General features: G+C 41.3%; 1 long non-coding RNA gene across 3 annotated transcripts in view; it reads left to right on the top strand.

Annotated features, from left to right (window-relative positions):
* Window positions 1-6,059, top strand: part of LOC142071522 (uncharacterized) — a 51,278-nt gene extending 45,219 nt beyond the window's left edge. For all 3 annotated transcript variants that reach the window (XR_012667592.1, XR_012667593.1, XR_012667591.1), the window contains one exon: window positions 5,422-6,059. This is a non-coding gene — a long non-coding RNA (uncharacterized LOC142071522). The remainder of the gene's footprint in view (window positions 1-5,421) is intronic.
* The last annotated feature ends 12,501 nt before the right edge of the window (window positions 6,060-18,560 follow it).

Below are 18,560 nucleotides of genomic sequence, written 5' to 3'. Positions count from 1 at the left end.
GGGTGGGCCTTGAAAGTGGGCAAGCTGTCAACATCACAGATTTTAATTGGGAGCTTTCCCATTCATAAAATACAGCATGCGGGAGCTTAAAGTCTAACTAGTGCTGCCTCTGCCAGGCTATCCAAATGATTCAGTGCCTCCCCTTTCCATTTGAATGGTGGAGTGCGAAGGAAGCAGAAGTGTCAGTGAGATACAACAGAGAGTGTAAGGGAGCATGTAAATGAACTGTGATCTCAAATAGTTGTGAGCATGTCGCATATTTCAGATGTGTATGTACTTGTGTAATATGCAGTTGTCCCCATGTTTGCAAGCTCAGGCCTAAAGTTCCTCAGATACTTGATTTAAACTCCCACTATCAGGATACAGTTTGGCCCAAAGATTAGGAAAAACTGCTGTGTGCATTAATATACTAAGTGTTGGGTTATTAAATATACCAACATGCAACAGAATTGTGAAAACATCGTGTAAGTGCACTCCTAACTTCAGATTTTTGTGATGACTTAAGTTACCTAAAAGAGGAAGAACTAGAGACTAGAATTTCTTTGAAATGCTTCTCTTTAGTGCTTAATGTGAAATAAAAGCTCATGAAAAGACCACAGTCTCTTTAGATACAGGCTGTCTGTATCTTGCAAATTGGGGTCTGTGCCGGATGGCCATGGTTCACTAATTTTTTTTTTTAATTTGGTTTTACTTTCTGCTTTATTCAAATCACTCTGTAGTCTTTCTCTTTGATTCAAATCTAGTGACTGATAGTGGGTTGGTGGGGTGAATGGAAGGGTAAACGTAATGAGAACAGACAGTTTGGGGCTAACCCAGGCTCAGGCCCACCAGTACTGTGCTACTTTAAGTATTGAGAAACAAGATTTTCTTCCAGCAGCCTACCTTTACCCCCTCCCCTCCTCACTTCCCCAGACCTTAATTTCTTCTTCTAAGCTGTAGTCCTATACAGTTGCTGCCCCACTTTAACCCCAGCAGGTCCAGCTGTGTCAGTGCTAGGAATTCCTACCTACTGTGATTCTGCTGCTCTTGAGTTCACCATGTTGTCATGCTGGGCATTGAGGCATCCTGGATAACACTGCAGAGGGTATAATGAAGTAAAACACTGAATTCAAACAACATAAATTGGCTTGGATAGTGACCTTTTTGAAGGTCCTGGACCTCCATTCCACCTTAACATCTCTGCTCCCTCCCCCATAAAAGCACACAGATACTCTGCCAATCCACAGTTTTAGCATGTGAGGCTCCAAGATGTAGATTAATAAATCTGCCCGTAATCGCCTCCCTGCCCCTGCATTCTATCTGGAAAATACTGTGGATTTTTTGACTCTTCCAGAAGCACATTAGTGTGACTTAAAAATGCCTCTTCCTACCTCTAGAAAACTTGTCCATTATTTACATTTTAAAACAAAAGTCTATACCACATTCTGGTGCATTGATATCCAGAATTCCAAGATACTATAAATTCTCCTTTATTTCTCACTTGTACACCAATTGGTGAAAAGCTGAAAGAATAAATGGGCATTTCTGGGAATCTGGATCTTTTTCTGACAGTGGAGGTGGAATTAAGCTCCAAAATAGAGGACTCTCCACTGAAAATGGCCTGCCACCCTTCCTTTCCAGTTAAAATGAGGACTGTTGGTTCAGGTGTCCCAGCTGATTCCAACTTTGTAGTATTTTTGTAAGTTATGAGACAGTCTCTCTACTAGCTGGAGCCATCACCCACCCTTAAGGGCTATATAGGTCAAAAGCAACACCTTTTAAAATCACTCTGAAGCCAAAAGAAAGTGTGCGTATCGCAGAGCATGGTAGTATAGTGTGGCACAGCACTTATAAGCAACATCTGCAATCTCTAAAATTTCAGGTAGGGCTTAAAGGTGTGCAGCCCTAGGTAGCATCCACTGCAGTAATCGTACATCGGGGTGAGATTGTCGTGAATAATAGTGATGAACTCTGCATCTAAAAGGAAAGGTTGCAGTATTCTTACCAGACAGATGGGGGAGAAATACCCTTCGATACTGCTGCTGCCTGGACATCTAGTAGTTCATGGGGAGCCAACATACACCTCCATTTTGCAAACCTGTCTAACAAATGGTAGTCATGCTACTTCAGTTAGGAGGGCTGATATAATCTCTCTTATTTCTCCTATCCCCCCTCCCCCCAAGCTCACAAACACTACCTCCATTTTCGTAGGTATTAGATAAAATATCTGATATGCCGAGGTAAACACTGATTATAATAAAACCAAAATTAATGACATACCCTATATGTAGTAATAGGTGCCTTTTCCAATAGGGTACCCATTCCCTTGCCATCCATCTCAATCAACTCCTATGCTAATATAAATAAGAATGAAGGCTGAAGGGAGATGTGGTAAATAGATAGAAAAGTAATAAAAATACAAAATATGTGCTCAGTGCAATCATTTCACTGCTACCCTGTCCTCTACCTGTTGTCTCTTGTCACTTGTGTTGATTGTAAGCTCTTTGAAATGGATTGTCACTCAATATGTGTGTGCAGTTTGATAGTGATCACAACTGGGGCCTCTAAGTGCTACTGTAATATAAATAATAGATTAATAAGTTTCTGATAGGATGCTATAAGGTAGCCAGAATATGCCTAACTTTAGACAACCAACTTTGAAAACTATTCTCCACATAGAATTCACAATTAGGGCTGTCAATTAATGGCAGTTAACTCACACAATTAACTCAAAAAATTAATGGAGATTTAAAAAATGAATTGTGATTAATCACACTGTTAAACAAAAGAATACCAATTGATGTTTGTTAAATATTTTGGATGTTTTTCTACATTTTCAAATATATTGATTTCAGTTACAATGCAGAATACAAAGTGTACAGAATTGAATGTCTCCTGCTGTGTGTTTTACCCACATCCTGCCATATATCATGTTATAGCAGTCTCAGATGATGACCCAGCATGTTGTTCGTTTTAAGAACACTTTCACTGCAGATTTGACAACACAAAGAAGGAACCAATGTGAGATTTCTAAAGATAGCTATAGTACTCTACCCAAGATTTAAGAATCTGAAGTGCCTTCCAAAATCTAAGAGGGACAGGGTGTGGAGCATGCTTTCAGAAGTCTTAAAAGAGCAACACTCCCATTCAGAATCTACAGAACCCGAATCACCAAAAGAGAAAATCAACCTTCTGCTGGTGGCATCTGACTCAGATGATGAAAATGAACATGCATTGGTCTGCACTGCTTTGGATAGTTATCGAGCAGAACCCATCATCAGCATGGACGCATGTCCTTTAGAATGGTGGTTCAGGCTGAAGGGACATATGAATCTTTAGCACCTGTTCTCACTTTCAGGTGACATTGTAAACAAGAAGCAGGCAGCATTATCTCTTGCAAGTATAAACAAACTTGTTTGAGCGATTGGCTGAACAAGAACTAGGACTGAGTGGACTCATAGGCTCTAAAGTTTTATGTTTTATTTTTGAATGGAGTTATTTTTTGTACATAATTCTACATTAGTAAGTTCAACTTTCATGATAGAGATTGCGCTACAGTACTTGTATTATGTGAATTGAAAAATACAATTTTTTTTTATAGTGGAAATATTTATAATAAAAATAAATATAAAGTGAGCACAGTACACTTTGTATTCTGTGTTGTAATTGAAATCAATATATTTGAAAATGTGGAAAACATCCAAAAATATTTATATAAATGATATTCTATTATTGTTTAACGGTGCAATTAAGCGTGATTAATTTTTTTAATCGCTTGACAGCCCTATTCACAATGAATATGTGAAAATATTCATAACTGAACTGTAAGTCTGTACCTATCAAGGTTATGTCATGATAGGTAATCTGATGACTTTGGGTTTTTTCTTTGTTTGGTCAGAGCCCTTGGAAGAACTAACAATGTTTTCCTCTAAAGTTATAATGAAACCCCATCAGAGGTGTATCGACAAAAGGGTTGTGTTTAAACTACCATGGGAATCTTCAGCTGAATTTCCTGACTGCTTTCTTTCTCCATTTAATAGAAGTGTGGTCCCTTCTGACAAACATACTGGCAGTTTAATTCCGAGAAAAGTCTCCTCTTTTTAACTAGTAACAATTACACATTTTACTCTTTCTTCTTTCCCTTTTCTGAGCTTATGTCTATTTATTTTCTCATTTAACTTGTATCTGCTCCAGCACTAGACCATCCTGCCTCTTAAAAGGTTGGCTGGCACTCCCAAAAGACTGGATTCCCAGATTCTTTTCACAGAGTGTCTCTGACGAGCACCCAACCCCTGACCCTATTAAACAATTACAATGAAATTTTTAGGCATTGACATATCCTGTGAGTGCAAAATATAAAAGTTGCATTTGTGTTATTAGTTGCTAATTAGAGATTATTTTACTCCGCATGGAGAGCTTGAGGTGAGCAGCAAACCTTTTAATTCTTTACGTACCTTCATGTTTGCCAGCTGGCTGCACGTGTGGCACCTAATCTCATCTAGAGGCAGTTCACCTGGCCCTGTGGCAGGCTGAATGTTGGACGTGAACTAAATGTTCACGTCCCTTTGAACTTTTCAGACTTGCACAATTTTGTGACCCTTCTACATATGCCAAAGTATCAGCCACTTTCTCTCTCTCTCTGGATGATCTAGTCACCTCTATCTTAACTAGGGTCAAGAGTTCTAAAAATGAGTGGAAGAATCAGACTGCTAAATAACTGGCCTGTTTTTTCAAAAGTGATGCAATTGATGATATAGGAGTTATGCATGAATGGTAAACTCTAGTCTAAATAAAACTTAGTTTACGACCTTATGATGATACTTCAGATTTCATCCAATATTCTATGATACAAGTGAACAGCTTGATTAGAACAGTACCAGAACCAGTCCTGGAGTGAGTTCAAAACTTCTGTTGATTAAGCAGAGTATTGTAAAGCCCTCTCTTGCCTCTTCAGCAACAAGCTAAATTTTCTCTTCTGCGGCTGGGTTAATCTTAATCCATAAAATTCCCCATATTGTGTCTCTTTGGCAGTAGCAGTGTTATGAGTATGAATGAATACTCCTTTATGTTTACATCATCTAGCACACAGTGGGTGCTTCCAGAAATAAAACATTACAAATAATGTAGTATGGCCTGTTCTGCAACTTCATAGGTGTACTACAGGCCTTAAAAGCAAACAACACTTAATGCTATATATTTTTCCCATCCTGCTTCCTGGCAGGTAGATTGAGTACTTAGACTGTCTGGGTGGCTATTTCTAGTAGATAAAGTTGTTTTCCACATTCCTCTAACCCATCACTCTAGGTCTTTTTCTTTTTTCTTGTTACTATTAATTTAAAACTTTGAATCTTGTTTGGACAGCATGTTGTGTTCTGTATTTTCCTTTTGTTAACATGCTTCTGTGCACTCTAATTAAAATGGTGAAATATCTTCTGTCTGCAGGCACAGCTTTGTCAGAAGTTGAGCTGGCATGAAGTCTTGAAACACAACTGTCAAACTGATGGTGGATATCCTCTGGAGATGCCAAGCTAAATGTTCTTGTGAACTTTCATCTATTATTCCTCCCCTGTCACGCACCAAGAAAGAAGGACAAATCTTGAATTTTAAAAAAAGTGTAAGAATTTTGTGGTATAAAAATGTACTGGATGTTTTTCCTCCATTGACGATGTCTGTATATTTCCTGCAGTTTTAGTTATGAAGTCTGTACTTGGCCAGCTGATTTGTGATTCATTCTTGAGAGCTCTGAGTGGCAGGTACTGTAAACATCCTACACTCTCAGCTGTGGAAAGTAAGGAAGCTGGGAGAAGGCTGTTTACTCTCTCTGCCTTGGAAAGCAGCTGGAGGGAAGAGAATGGAGAGTATTGCAAGTTCAAATGTCTCTGCTCTAATCATATTTACTGTACTTCAGAAAACTTGTATTTTGTATCTTACATTCTGGTGTCAGTATACAAATAATGGAATTATGTAGTGATGTGAAATTTTAATGAGAAAGGAGGGATGTGTTCTTAATCTGCTTCTGTGGCTTTGCTGGTATGAGAGAGTGCTGAGTGGTAGCAATTAAAACAGTATGGCACTTACAATCTGATCTGGTTTTTTGTTTGTTTCGTTTAAATGGTGGTTGTTTTTTTTAATAGAATGGCTCCAAGACAGTAGTTTATTATTCTTTGCTTATAAGTATAATAAAAATTAAAAGTACTAGTGTAGCCATAACTCTAGAGCAGCGGTTCTCAACCCAAAGTGGGACAATCCTGGGGGCAGCTCCACCCACCCTCTCCTCTCCCCCTGCCCACTTCAGGCCCCGCCCTCTGGCCAGGTCCTAGGTGGGAAGCTGGAGCCAGGTAGAGCATGGCAGCTGCTCTTCTGGCTGGGGGTGCCATGGAGCAGGCAGCTGTGGCATTTCCCCATCTGCTGCTGGTGCCCGGGGTTGTGGCTGCTCCTCATCTCCCAGCCCCCTTGCACTGCTCACACAGCTGGTCAGAGCTGCCCGGACGGCACCAGGCCCAGCAGAGCCCTCGGGGAATAGCCACCGGCACACAGCCCCAGATGGGTGGGTGGCCTTCTGAGGTGAGTCAGGGATGGAGGTGGCGCTCCATCCCTGGACCCAGCTGTGCAAAGCTGGCCAGAGCCCCACCGGTCCTTGGCACCCTCCTTCCTCTTCCCCCCCAAAAATAGAAGTCAAACTACATGTATGCTCAGGATTCTCACCCTGGCCTGGAGCCCCGAGTTCCCTCCCCACTGGGCCCTGGAGTTTTTCTAGCACGTTGAGGGCCTCAGAACGTAAAAGGTTGAGACCCCCTGCTCTCGTGTTCTAAAATGAATAAGGCTCCCAAAAATAAGGAGACTTTTTTTCTACTGTTTTCTGAGCCTTTAGGGTTCACTTTCGAGCCCTCGTAGTTGTGGAGTTTGAACTTTTTTTAAAAAAACAGGAAGTTAAGATTTTGTCAGGATCTCACTAAGGGTATTGAACAAATACCCCCTCCCTTCCTTTTTCCATCATTGACCACACCCCTAGAATGCACATGTGGACACCTACTTATAGCTTTTTGTCCGATCATGGTTTGGAAAAAATTTATTTTGAAATGAATTTAAAGTTAGATTGACTTGAATTTCACTTCCTGTTCTGGGTGTCTGCCTATAGGTTTGAGTTTGTGTTTCAGGTACATTTTACAATAAAAACACGTGTACTGAATGCTGCCTCCCCTGCTCCACTCTCCTCATTTCATCACAACCCCTCAGACGTTGTATGTTTAATTTTATATTTAGTAAAGCTGAAATGGAAGTCTTGTTTACCCAGCCCCAGCTGTCATGATGGGAGATGTGTAGTCTTGGGATTCTGCTGCATTATGAAGAATTTCTTGGCAGCAGCTCAAGGGTTACTCCCCAACCCCAGTGAAATATTTCTTTCTGTCCCGGTTTCGGCAAGTGCCACTGCTCTGCTCCAGAAAGCAGTCTGCTCTCCATCAGGATTGAGATCATGCCAGCAGGATATTGGATTTGGGAGAAACAATGCCTTCTTCAGCTTCTTCTAAATTTAAAATGATAAAGTCTTTGCCCTTGGCTAAAGCAGAAATCAGAAGAAATATGGGGAGGGAGAAGGGTTGGCAGGTCTCTGCTACCTGAGGATTCCCCTGCATCTGTGAAATCCTTGAGTGACTGAATCCACCATTTAAGGCTGCTTAATGCCAACAGAACAGCACAGAGAAGCCCTAGTGTTATCAAATAAGGAGGGTCACAGGCCTGTACCATTTGAAAGCTGTTTTTTGCCAACTGTTTTCATATAGTCTGAAGCACTAGGTTCTGGCTGTTGGTGCTCTCAAGATAGAGCTGCTAAAATAAATTTTGAATTCATGGAGGTGGGAAAGGATGCTGTAGAGTGAAATAATTTTAAGGTCCATTAGCTCATGATCTTTCTGTAACTAGGAATAGATGTTTTCATACAGCTGCAAATCCTAGATTTCCTATGACATCGCATTACTAGCCCTGATGGTTTACGAGAGAGTGGATTTTAAAGGTGATTATGTTCCCTCAGTCAAGTGATGCTTATTAATGCTGATCCAAGACAGAAAATATAGCAAGTCCTAGACCTTGGATTGGTGTCACTTTCATTCCCCATCATAAAACCAGCTTGGATTATGGTATGAGTATAAAAATATTGCTCGGGCATGTAGGAATGTTATCAGGAGGGCCAAATCGCACCTGGAGCTGCAGCTAGCCAGAGATGTCAAGAGTAACAAGAAGGGTTTCTTCAGGTATGTTGGCAACAAGAAGAAAGCCAAGGAATGTGTGGGCCCCTTACTGAATGAGGGAGGCAAACTAGTGACAGAGGATGTGGAAAAAGCTAATGTACTCAATGCTTTTTTTGCCTCTGTTTTCACTAACAAGGTCAGCTCCCAGACTGCTACGCTGGGCATCACAAAATGGGGAAGAGATGGCCAGCCCTCTGTGGAGATAGAGGTGGTTAGGGACTATTTAGAAAAGCTGGACGTGCACAAGTCCATGGGGCCGGACGAGTTGCATCCGAGAGTACTGAAGGAATTGGCGGCTGTGATTGCAGAGCCATTGGCCATTATCTTTGAAAACTCGTGGCGAACCGGGGAAGTCCCGGATGACTGGAAAAAGGCTAATGTAGTGCCAATCTTTAAAAAAGGGAAGAAGGAGGATCCTGGGAACTACAGGCCAGTCAGCCTCACTTCAGTCCCCGGAAAAATCATGGAGCAGGTCCTCAAAGAATCAATCCTGAAGCACTTGCATGAGAGGAAAGTGATCAGGAACAGCCAGCATGGATTCACCAAGGGAAGGTCATGCCTGACTAATCTAATCACCTTTTATGATGAGATTACTGGTTCTGTGGATGAAGGGAAAGCAGTGGATGTATTGTTTCTTGACTTTAGCAAAGCTTTTGACACGGTCTCCCACAGTATTCTTGTCAGCAAGTTAAGGAAGTATGGGCTGGATGAATGCACTACAAGGTGGGTAGAAAGCTGGCTAGATTGTCGGGCTCAACGGGTAGTGATAAATGGCTCCATATCTAGTTGGCAGCCGGTATCAAGTGGAGTACCCCAAGGGTCGGTCCCGGGGCCGGTTTTGTTCAATATCTTCATAAATGATCTGGAGGATGGTGTGGATTGCACTCTCAGCAAATTTGCGGATGATACTAAACTGGGAGGAGTGGTAGATACGCTGGAGGGGAGGGATAGGATACAGAAAGACCTAGACAAATTGGAGGATTGGGCCAAAAGAAATCTGATGAGGTTCAATAAGGATAAGTGCAGGGTCCTGCACTTAGGACGGAAGAACCCAATGCACAGCTACAGACTAGGGACCGAATGGCTAGGCAGCAGTTCTGCGGAAAAGGACCTAGGGGTGACAGTGGACGAGAAGCTGGATATGAGTCAGCAGTGTGCCCTTGTTGCCAAGAAGGCCAATGGCATTATGGGATGTATAAGTAGGGGCATAGCGAGCAGATCGAGGGACGTGATCGTTCCCCTCTATTCGACATTGGTGAGGCCTCATCTGGAGTACTGTGTCCAGTTTTGGGCCCCACACTTCAAGAAGGATGTGGATAAATTGGAGAGAGTCCAGCGAAGGGCAACAAAAATGATTAGGGGACTGGAACACATGAGTTATGAGGAGAGGCTGAGGGAGCTGGGATTGTTTAGCCTGCAGAAGAGAAGAATGAGGGGGGATTTGATAGCTGCTTTCAACTACCTGAAAGGGGGTTCCAAAGAGGATGGCTCTAGACTGTTCTCAATGGTAGCAGATGACAGAACGAGGAGTAATGGTCTCAAGTTGCAGTGGGGGAGGTTTAGATTGGATATTAGGAAAAACTTTTTCACTAAGAGGGTGGTGAAACACTGGAATGCGTTACCTAGGGAGGTGGTAGAATCTCCTTCCTTAGAGGTTTTTAAGGTCAGGCTTGACAAAGCCCTGGCTGGGATGATTTAACTGGGAATTGGTCCTGCTTTGAGCAGGGGGTTGGACTAGATGACCTTCTGGGGTCCCTTCCAACCCTGATATTCTATGATTCTATGATTCTATGATTTAGGAGCCTTCTGAATATGTTTAGCATGCAGTTCACCAAGCAGACATTCACTCAGATGTGAGGATTTGTACATATAGCTGAGATGAAGCTCTGCAACAGATCTTAATATGCGTGGTGCTGACCACACATAATGTTGACAGTGATGAAACTGTTAATGGAAGTATTATGTATCACTGATGATATGCTAAAATATGCTTAGTGCACAGCCTGCATGGAAGAGCAGATCAAGTATGAGGTGAAATAGATAATGTTTTGTTTTACTTCCTGTTGGGTAATTGTACATTACACACACAACTTGAAATCAGACATAGCAAAACTGGTAATTGCTGTTCCTCACAGGGCTGCTTCTCAGAATAAGCATGAGACACAGGGTGTGATTGCAGCATAGCCATACCAAACTAGCTTTAATCTAGCTATTTTGGGTAATCTGGCTATCTTCAGTGTCAGTGAAGCCATGCTGCCATGGTATCACTGCTACTGGTTCCCAAGATAGCTAGATTAAAGCTACCTCAGGAATATCCACATGAGCTGCAATCAAACCCCATGATTGCAATGTAGATATCCCACAGTGTGTATAGACTATAAAACTAGAGATGGGCAATTTTTGCCTGGAATTCTAGATAAACAGGCCGTGGAGTCCAAAAACAGTGGTGCTCATTTGTATACAATTGTTATTGGTTCCTTGTGGCACTTCCTGGTTCCTGCCAAAATAGCTACCCCAAAGAGAAGTGGTCCTAATGGCATTTCTTCCCTAGCTGGAAGTGAGAAGTAAGGGAAGTCTCATGAGAGTCTATTTTTGTGACAAATCCAGGTCAAGTCTGCAGACTCCAAAAAGTTGGATAAGTATCGAAACTTCAGGGCACCTGCTAGAGATTCTAAGTGCTAATGAAGAGCTCTTGTTTGTCGTTGGAAGTCACTTATTATGAGAGTTCATTTTACATGTTTCAGAGTAGCAGCCGTGTTAGTCTGTATTCGCAAAAAGAAAAGGAGTACTTGTGGCACCTTAGAGACTAACAAATTTATTTGAGCATAAGCTTTCGTGAGCTACAGCTCACTTCATCGGATGCATTTGTGCATCACTAAATATTCACTACCCTATAAATTCTTTCCTGGGGTAGTTGGGAAAAGGGTTTAAATGACATTCTGCTTTGTTGCTGTTTAGTTTGAGGAGACCATCAGTAAGAGCTACACAAGCTTGCTGCTTCCTGGAGTCTTCATCAAGGGACTTTACCATTAGGATAGAAAGAAAATAGGAGAGTGAAACCTCTGGGGCAAAAGGAGAAAAAAAAAACATTTCTGGCAGGATTTTTGTTTTTTTTGTTTTTTAAACTTGCTGAGCGCTTTCAAGTGGCTGAGGAAAAGGATTAAAAGTGAAGAATGTTAAAGACAAATTGAAGTTGATGCTTGAATTGTCAGTCTCCAGAGTTTTCCGAACTGACTGAATGAAAAGTTTTTTTCAGTTGAAGTCTACAAAGAATTTAAGAAAGGTCCGAATGGAGAACAGCAAGGATTTACATCCTTGTGTCCATGAACTGAATAATTACGGTCAGCCAGGAAAGAAATTCAAGATTCTTGGCAGTAAAAGAAAGTGGTCCAGGACAATGTACAGGCCTTTGACTGAGAGAGACTTTAAAGGAACTATCTAAGATGTTGGACATGTAAAATATAATGAATGGTATGGAAAAAGGGCTTACATGGAAGTTGGAGGTTGGGGGAGGCGGGGAAGACTGACTGACTTTGGTTTCGCTGAAAGCATATTAAAGATTGATCATTTGTCTACAGTTCATTTATTACAATTCATTTACAGCCAGCAAATTAATTGCATAGAAATGAGCACATTATTTCCTGCATTAGATTAAAACCCTGTCATTTCATTTTAAAAAAGCAAAACTTCCTTTCTGTGGATGATTAAACAATCTTCCAGTTTTTCTCACATTTTGTTGGCTTTTTTGGGAGGCGGGGAGAGAAGGTAGGTTAATCTTAAATGCTAGGAAAGACATTTGATATTGTAATTATATTCTCATATGGTACAATTTGACCAGTTTGAGGAATTTGTCTAGATTTTATATTCCGCGTTGTACTGAAACAACATTGCTCAAAAGTTTATGGTGCTCATGTAGATGGGGTGTTCCTTTTCTTTATTGGTTTCCTTGCGCCCTTCGGTAGCATTTGGTATGGTCAAACCTGACATTCTTTTGTTCTGTTTGAAATAGCTGGTGTAATTGTCTGAGACAACCTTGGGCTGGTTTTATTCCTCTCTCCCCAGTAATCTGTAATTATGTCAGGGATGAAAAACAGTGTGGGGAGCAGAGTAAGGATTTAGGTGCAATCCATTTTGACTTGCATTCAGGTCTCCTGTGGAGGTTTATTCTGAGACCTCCACAGTTGCTATTCGGATTTTATTTTTATTTATTTATTTATTTTTGGAAGCTGAGTTCTTACCATTAAGCAAATGATGCACAGATTTATTTAGCACTGCAATCTAATTGAGTGTTCACAGGCCTGGATGGTAGAAACTTGTGATACGCTAACTTCTCATAAGAGCAAATGTTGCTGAATTGGTCCTAGATATCTTCTCGGTATCTCTCCCTCCTCTCGACCGGTCCTTGACAGTGTTTTGGACAGACCAGTGGAGTTTGTCAAGGTCTGAGGAAGGTGTAACCAGAAAGAGGCATCATATGAGGTGGCCTTGGGAAACAGAGGAAAAAGGCAGTCTTGGACAGATGCTGCCTTGTGATACTGGATCTCAGGGCTGAACCTCATAGTAGAGGGGGAGAGCACACTGCCTCCTCCCCGTAATGCCCCCTAGGATGGAGGTGCAGAAACCCATACACCAAAGTTAAAAGGACAGTTAAGGCCAGGGAGATTGAAGGACTACCATCCCTGCAATACAGACTGTAGTTAGCCCCTGATTGACAGGGAAAGGGGAAGACCATTACATAGAGGAGTGAAAGATTATTCAGTGCAGGAAGTGCAAAAATGGTTGTTGGGTTCCAGGGGGGTCAACTACAAGGGTTGTTCAGCCTAGGGAGGGCCAAAGATTAATGAGCCAAAGGATCTGATTTGTGCTTTCATTTGGACTCTGATTTTTGCCCTGGAATGGGGAGGAGCTTCTGCTTTGCCAAAAGGGCAAATGGTCAACATCACCTTACCATCAGCAGAGCAGGGAAAAGTAAGGCCTGTATACATCCTGATTCTGGGGGAGGAATAAACCAAACCCTCACATCGCTCTGTTCTCAGCAATCCTGAACAGAGGCAAAATAAAAAGGAGCAGAACCCTTAACTGAGTTCTGGGCAAGCAGTGCTCCAAACTGTGCTACTCTGTGAACTGGTTTCTTCCCCTTAATAAAGAAAGACCACAGGATGCTTCCTTTTCATACACTGCAGTAGTTCAGAGCTTTTTTAAAGATAGCTTTATAACTTTTCCTGCAGCATTCCTCAAGCAAAGAAATCCTAAAGGGAAACTGTATTCATTCCTTCTGATTCCCATGAAATCTGAACATGGTGGTGCCTATAGGCAGAACTAGAAGCTCTTGGAAAATGTAGTAGGAGGTATTTTTTAATAATGTGGATTGTTGGTTTTTTTGGTTTTGTTTTATTTTTGCATAATACCTATCACTTGTGTTGTCCTTAGAACATAATGATCAATATGTTTAATGCAAGACTATACCCAGTCCTGCATGAGGGCGAAAATATTAGCAGGGAAGAGAAGGATGATAAAAGGAGCATTTCCTTTCTCTTCCGTGTGCAGGGTTAGACACTACTGCAGCCTCTGCTCCCCTAAGTGTAACTGCATTAGGTTGCTGGTGCTAGCAATGTTCTGTCCCTGCACTAGCACTGACAATGGAACCGACTCTCAGCAGAGGGAGGGCAAGTGCATTCTGCACTCTGTCAAGCAGAGGTGCAGCAGCCCCACAACCCCTGCTCTCCAGGAGCCCCTCTGCTTGTTTGAAGCCTAATGCCTCCTGGAGCTGGAGCAAAGTACATGCACCATCCCCACCGACCATGGGCTGAACCTTAAAACTGTTCTGCAAAAGATTTTTTTTAATTGGATTTGTGCCTTTGTATTTAGCTGCTTTATTATGTGTAAGAAGAGCTAAAAAGTGGTTATTTTAAGCTGTGGGTGAAAGGTTTGGGAAGAGGAAGGTGGGATTTCCTGCTCTCTTTACCAAAAGGTCAAAAATGGTCTTTGTAAATGTCACAGACAATGTGTGCAGATGCTTTGTGCATCTGAATTGAAGATTCAGGGGTACTGAATGTGTAACAGAGACTTCCTTTCTCCAACATATTAGTCGGTCATTGAAGATGTTAAAAAAAATTGAAATGGTCAGACTGAGAAGCTAATATCCTCTCAAAGGCTCGTCTTTGTCTTTTATCTCTTGATGTTTGTTTGCCTCGCAAGTTCCCTAGGTCCCCATTTATCTTTTGAGCTGGTCTACACCCAGTTTCCTTGCCTACAAGCTCCCATATCCATTGAGCACGTAAAGAGGGGCTTCCATAGATGGAGGGAATATGTCCCCTTTTGCCTTTCCCTCATCTCTCTTCAAATTTTCTGCTGTTTGTCCCACTCTGCTTGCAGAAATATGTTGGAGCATCAGGCCCTCTGACCTCATCACAAATAATTAATCACTATGGGCACCAGTAGCACTGTGTAAATAACAGTCAGACCATACCGTAATTTTGCTGTCAAACTGAGCCCATTCCTTCTGCTCTACCCTGGAGATTGTAGTAAGTATAATAAAATTGAATTTGTTTTCTAAGGACTAATTGTTAGCTCACAAAATGCATATTAGCTAAATGATCAGAGTTCCTCAATATATTGTTTTCAGAGGGTTTGGGACTTTTTTTTAACCCTTAGACGTGTTTTATAATATGAACCTCTGAAATGGACTCAAATTCATAGCCATTAAAAAGAACGAGGAGTACTTGTGGCACCTTAGAGACTAACAAATTTATTTGAGCATAAGCTTTCGTGGGCTACAGCCCACTTCATCGGATGCATGCAGTGGAAAATACAGTAGGAAGATATATACACACAGAGAGAACATGAAAAAATGGGTGTTGCCATAAGCACTATAATGAGAGTGATCAATTAAGGTGAGCAATTGTCAGCAGGGGAAAAAATAATCTTTTGTAGCGATAATCAGGATGGCCCATTTCCAACAGTTGACAAGAAGGTGAGAGTAACAGTGTGGGGCGGGGAAAATAAGGATGGGGAAATAGTTTTTGCTCCAAACCCTCAGACAGAGACAAACACCTACAAGATCTCTATCAAGCGTTCTTACAACTACAATACCCATCTGCTGAAGTGAAGAAACAGATTGACAGAGCCAGAAGAGTACTCAGAAGTCACCTACTACAGGACAGGCCCTACAAAGAAAGTAACAGAACGCCTCTAGCTGTCACCTTCAGCCCCCAACTAAAACCTCTCCAGCGCATCGTCAAGGATCTACAATCTATCCTGAAGGACAATCCCTCACTGTCACAAATCTTGGGAGACAGGCCAGTCCTTGCTTACAGACAGCCCCCCAACCTGAAGCAAATACTCTCCAGCAACGACACACCACACAACAGAAACACTAACCCAGGAACCTATCCTTGCAACAAAGCCTGTTGCCAACTCTGTCCACATATCTATTCAGGGGACACCATCATAGAACCGAATCACATCAGCCACACTATCAGAGGCTTGTTCACCTTCACATCTACCAATGTGGTATGTGCCAGCAATGCTCCTCTGCCATGTACATTGGCCAAACCGGACAGTCTCTACATAAAAGAATAAATGGACACAAATCAGACGTCAAGAATTATAACATTCAAAAACCAGTTGGAGAACACTTCAATCTCCCTGGTCATTTGATTACAGACCTAAAAGTAGCAATATTATAACAAAAAGCCTTCAAAAACAGACTCCAATGAGAGACTGCTGAATTGGAATTAATTTGCAAACTGGATACCATTAAATTAGGCTTGAATAAAGACTGGGAGTGGATGGGTCATTACACAAAAGAAAACTATTTCCCCATGCTTATCCCCCTTCCCCCATGGTTACTCTCACCTTCTTGTCAACTGTTGGAAATGGGGCATCCTGATTATCATTACAAAAGGTTTTTTTCTCCTGCTGATAATAGCTCACCTTAATTGATCACTCTCATTATAGTGTGTATGGCAACAGCCATTTTTCATGTTCTCTATGTGTGTGTGTATATATATATATCTTCGTCCTGTATTTTCCACTGCATGCATCTGATGAAGTGGGTTGTAGCCCATGAGCGCTTATGCTCAAATAAATTTCTTAGTCTCTAAGGTGCCACAAGTACTTCTCATTCTTTTTGCTGATACAGACTAACACGGCTACCACTCTGAAACCTATAGCCATTAAAGACATCAAATGTATTTGTATTTCATATTTCTTCAGACAATGATTGTCAAATGAATGTTTTACTCTGGTTGAAATGCCACGAGAGGGCACTATAGTTCTTGTACAAATCTTAAAGTATGTGGTTCCAAGAATGATAATGCCGGGGGGGGGGAACAAACAAAACAGCTAGATCTAAAGAATGTGAGACTAAAGGAATGGGTGGGTGGTTGGCTTGACTTGGCAAAGTGACTGAAAACCAGTGTAAGGAATGGACAGAATATTCTCTTTCACAAACACAAGAATATCTACATTGCCTTGAGAGATGTAGGATGTCTGCAGCCTGTTTGTGGGGAAAATGTTTATCTTGATTTAAATGTAGTAAAATTCACCCAGATAATACAGTGAACAATCATATGTCAACTACCTTGTTACTTTAAATCTTCTGACATGTATTCACATATACCTTGATGACGATGTGTGTTACAAATATTGGCATAATCTGCAGGAAAATAAATTACTGGCATCAGTTTTGCATGGGTAACCTATCCTTTCATTGCTGAGTTACCCAAATGAGGAGTCTCGAGGGTAAGAGAAACAGGTTTTGAGGAAGTATAATCATTGCCATTTATTTTTTTTTAAACTTTGTAGAGGCAGGGGAAAGAATACAATCAATAAATAGTTTCAAAGAGAGGAAGATGGTTTCTGTTTATTTGGGGGACATATGGATGATTATATAGTTAGGGGAAGGGTAAAATTGTCTCTTCGATTTTTAGCCACACTGTGCACAGTTTTGGATTTTTGAAATGTGTAGGTTGGTAACAATTAATAAATGAATAACATTCCAAACAGTACCATGGATAGAAAAAATAGAATACCACCTATGTAAAGTTACAAGAAATGCAAGCAATTAAATCCTTTTACAATGTGAAAGAGGCACATTAAACAAAATTTTTAAACATGCCTTAAATCAGCAAACGTAATCAGGTGCAGACACAATTTATAACATTTTGATGTCTAACCACAGGCATGATCAGTTAGACATCTAATGCTACAGTCCCTTTCCCCCTGCCACCCTTGTGTTAGCATCTGCAGATGATTGTGGATGCCAGAATGTAAATGTAAAAATTAAGGCTGGTTTTTAAAAACTTGGCCCTATATTCCTTGTAACTAGTGCCTCTCAACACATCTTTCTCACATCACTTTGCGTCCTAGGCTCGAAGAAAATATCTAAATATAAATCAAATGCACAATCATAATTGGGAAGAGCACATTATAAGCACAATCTTCCTCACACCTTAGGTAGTTGCATTTTTTCACTTGCTCATGTGCAAAACAAACAAAACCTCATAGGGGGTGGGGGACGATACAGGACTGCTTTGGAACTTGTCCATGTTGAAAGCATGTTCACTGCCCACAGTGGCTGTATACTATAATACTTGGAGTGCATGTGTCTCTAACTGTATGCAGAATAGCTTTCATATATTCCTGATGGTGATGACTAACCTACCACTAGGGGTAGCACTGCATTTGGGAGCAGGAATTGGTTAGAAGAAGGAGGCAGAGAGGGAGGAGGAGTCTACCATCAGCGTTCAGACAGAAGAAAGAAAAGAATTATTGGAGAAAATGAGAGCCACCTAAAGTGCCACTGTTATGACCAACAATGTAAAAGAAATGATAAAGTGAGGCTTCAGAACTGCATGTGGGATCTCTTTTTATGAGCTAAGAGAAATGTTACGCAGAGATTTGTTTTGTGGGTAATTTCACTGCCAGGTAAGAATGGAGAACAGGTGATGTGTGAGTTTTACATCACATGCAGGATTCATAGGCTTATATCCTTCTAATAGTTGATGCTTTCTAGCCCACCTTACTTCCCTCCCACATCAACACAAGCAAATGTGTATTGTGCCTCTGCAAGGATGAATGGGGAGTATATGTGAGCACTAGCTTCTCTGTTCATTATTCTGACAAATAGATGTCGTCAGGCCTTTAATTTTGGTGCATCACCTGTGCACATCATTCTCTCTGAGAGAGCACTCTGACTGTCATGACAGCCAGTTCAATTCCATACTACAGCAGTTTCCTAGGTAACGAACACACAGACTTCACACAATGGAAGGAAACCAAAAGATGTGCAACATTTCCCATTCTTTCTTGATATCTTCGAAATGTTAGAAA

This window comes from Caretta caretta, chromosome 3 (assembly GCF_965140235.1).
Source record: "Caretta caretta isolate rCarCar2 chromosome 3, rCarCar1.hap1, whole genome shotgun sequence".
NCBI classification, from domain to species: domain Eukaryota; kingdom Metazoa; phylum Chordata; order Testudines; family Cheloniidae; genus Caretta; species Caretta caretta.
This window is presented reverse-complemented; position numbering and strand designations above follow the sequence as displayed.